Genomic DNA, 3,857 nt, shown 5'->3' on the forward strand with positions numbered 1-3,857 from the left:
CCAATGGACAATCAACCATGAGATGTATTATTGTTTCATCCTCCCCCTTGCAAAATGTACATAGCTTGGTTTCACAAATTTCAGGCCTAATTTTGTGTAATCTTATGTTTGTAGTGAGAAGGTTATGATTAACCTTCCACTGGAACTCTCTTAATTTTGTATCTATTGTTAATTTAAATGACAAACAATATATATATTCCCATTCATATATTGTCTCTTTTAAACAATCAGCCAAAATACTTTCTGATTTAGGAGGGATGAAGCCCTGAGCAATAATACCCGGAGTGACCTGCTTTGCAGTACATTGTTTTATATGGATATGACAGTCTGTGAATTTCACCCCTATCATCTGTTTCCCTTGGTTTGTTATATCAAATTTTGACAAATCCACACCTTTTCTCAGCTCATTTGGAAGAGCTGAGATTATCCCATACCATTTCAAAAACAAGTGTTCAGGCAATTTGCTCAAGACTCCCTCTCTCCACTCTAAAAGTCTACCATTGTTTTTAAAGAGATGACCAACATATTTAATGCCAATTTCAGAGAACTCCTGAAAATAAAAACTATTCCCAGCAATTAATATGTGCTTGTTATTCCATACTATCTGATTAAGAATATAATTTTCAGGGACGTGATCTTTTACTGATTGCCAGGACTTTAATAGACTAGCATGGAAATTATTAAGTTTTATTGTCATTTTCATTGTATCGAAATTGCTATCCAGTAAATCCCCAATCTTGCCAAATTTGTCTATCTTGTTTTGCAAAAACCATTTCCAAGGGTGTTGCACATTCTTGTCACAATAACGGCGCATCCAATTTATTCTCTGGGATTTATATATGGCAAAAATATCAGGTATATTTAAACCACCTTTGTCAATACCCCCAACAGCTGTTTTTCGAGGCATCCGGTCAGGGCCATTCCAAATAAATTTAAAAATCACACTGTTTATCTTTTTCAAAACATCCATCTGAGGTTCAGAGAGGTTCATCACATACAAAACTCTAGAAATTCCCAAAGCTTTAATTATTTGAACTTTACCTAGTAGGGTCAAATTTCTCATTTTCCAGAAATTTAAAGACCTATTAAGAGACTCCAAGGGGGCTGCCTTATTCATTTTGTCTGCCAGCTTCTGGTTATAAGCGATATAGATTCCAACAACTTTTATTGGTACAGTTGGCCATTTTACCTGAAGTGGTTTGTCTTTTCTGTTTCGCCACCTACCCAACCACAAAGCCTCACTTTTTTCTTTATTAACCTCCAATCCTGAAATAATTTTAAAATGCTTTAATTTTTCAAATAACCTTTGGGCAGATGGCAGGTTCCTAACAAAGCAAGTTAGATCGTCTGCATATGCTACTCCTTTAATCTCCCCTTGATTTGGCACTTCAAATCCTTTGATGTCTGGATCAGCTCGTAGTGAACACATAGAGCACATAGAGCCAGAATAAAAAGCATTGGTGACACAGGGTCACCCTGCCTGACCCCCCTTCCCAAGGGGAAGTACCCGGTGCTGGATCCCTTGTTCATGACACAGCTAGTAATGTTTGTGTACAGAACTCCAACCCATTCCCTAAAATTTGGACCAAATTTAAATGTTTTCAGTGTCTCGTGAATAAAGTGCCATTCCACTGTATCAAATGCTTTTTCTATATCGATTGTAAGCAAAATACCCGCTAAGTTTTGCTCTTTAGAAAATTCAAGTACACCATTTACCAACCGCACCACATCTCCTATAAATCTATTCTTCACAAATGCAGATTGTGTTACATGAATAATGTGGGGCAAAACCCTTTCTAACCTCTTGGCTAAGCATTTGGTACCCAGTTTATAATCTGCGTTTAATAAAGATATAGGGCGCCAATTTTTAATGAATCTCCTATCCCTTCCTTTTTTTTCCAGCAATGTTATAACCCCTTGACGCTGAGTGTGAGATAATTGGCCTTTTTCGTATGCCTCGTTCAAAGAGTCAACTACTAATTTACCAACAAGAGCCCAGAAACATTTGTAGAAATCTATGGGTAACCCATCATTTCCGGGGGCCTTATTGGGAGGGAATGTTTTCATCACTTCAACGGCTTCATCTAATGTAATTTTACCTTCACATGTCATCGCTTGTTCTTCTGTTAATTGTGGGACTTCTACATTTTCCAAAAACAGTTCTTGTAGAGGGTTGAAATTTTCATTGGAAATGTCCAAACCAGAGGAATAGAGCTTTTTGTAGAATGCTTTTATTTCTATATTGATTTCTTTTGTAGTAGAAATGGATGTACCATCACTTTTAATTAATTTATTAATACGTGATTTCTTATTGTTCAACTTTTCTAACTGTAAAAAGTATTTATTATTTTTTTCCCCCATTTCGCCCTAGATCTAATGATCATGCCATCAGTGATGACATCGTATTCAAGTTGTAGGTCATTTTTAATTTTTTCATGTTTATTTATAATTTCCACTGTTGGATCTTCCCCCATTTTAGATTCTAATTCTTCTAAACTATGTTCTAAGTTTGAGATTTTTTTGGCCCTTTCTCTACTCTTTTGTTTACTATATTGTATTGTTGTTTTCTTAATGCAAAATTTTATCCAGTCCCACAGGGACCGTTTATCTTGTAAGACAGCCCCTTCCTCCAACCAGTTTGGAAATTTATCTTCTATTAATTCAATATATACACTATCTCTCAACAAGCTAGTATTCAGTTTCCAGTAGGAAGGGCCTTTGATTGTCTCTTCATATTGTAAATTTAGAACAACAGCCGAGTGGTCTGACAAAATACATGGGGTAATAGAACATGACTGTACACAATTCATTAATGTTTCACTGATAATGAAGTAATCCAACCTGCTTTGTATAGTATTAGGATGGAATCTCCTCCATGTAAACATAAGCTTATTTGGGTGTAGAACCCTCCATATATCGATTAGGTCCAGTGCTTCCATAAATTCAATAAGCAGCTCAGATGATTTATACCAGGGTTTGGGATTCCCGCCTTGGCGATCTTTCAGAATGTCCAACACCATATTGTGGTCTCCACCCCACAGAATATTGACATCCGGATTTAATAAATTTCCCTTGATTTCTTTCAATAATACTTTTAGAAAAGTGACATGTTGTTTTTCAAAAGTGGGAGCATATGAGTTTATCAGTAAAAATTGCTTGCCAGAAATTGTAACATCCAATATTATATACCTGCCCTCTGGGCTGACACTATTTTGTGAATATCATAATCTAAGTTTCTCATAATTATTAATACACCTCTGGCAGTTGATGAACCATGACTAAAAAAACATTTGGCCTTTTAAATGGCTACGCCAATATCTTTCACAGTTCAATGTACTGTGTGTTTCCTGTAGCATTATGATACTGCTTCCTTGTTTAGAGAGCCAGTTAAATATTTGTTTACGTTTTCTATACTGACCCACTCCCCTAACATTTAAAGTCAATACACTAATGTCCGACATCTGCATAGCTGTTTGAAATATTAATCACCCTGTACCTTTCCATTTTCATTTCCTTGTGCTTGTTGATTTTTGACTCGTTTTTCAATAACAACAAACAAACAGGGTCAAATATTAAACCCTGTAAAATAGCAAAAAACTGTAAAAATTTAGAACTAAACAACATCTTAACCGACTTGACAGTCTTAAGTACAAACTACTGGAATAGACCTCCAGCCAACAATAATCACAACACACATCCCAACACCGGCCCTTCGCTCAAACCAATTTTCAAAATTTCCTCTTTTCCTAACTCACAGTGAACCAAATATTCAAAGGATATAAAGTCTTAATTAATCATTCTCCTGTCTTTTTAGTCATGTTCAAGGTAATACATCTTCTGAGTCAAGTTTATGTGGT

This window comes from Saccoglossus kowalevskii, chromosome 11 (genome assembly GCF_978046115.1).
Source record: "Saccoglossus kowalevskii chromosome 11, keSacKowa6.1, whole genome shotgun sequence".
In the NCBI taxonomy this organism is placed as follows: Eukaryota; Metazoa; Hemichordata; class Enteropneusta; family Harrimaniidae; genus Saccoglossus; species Saccoglossus kowalevskii.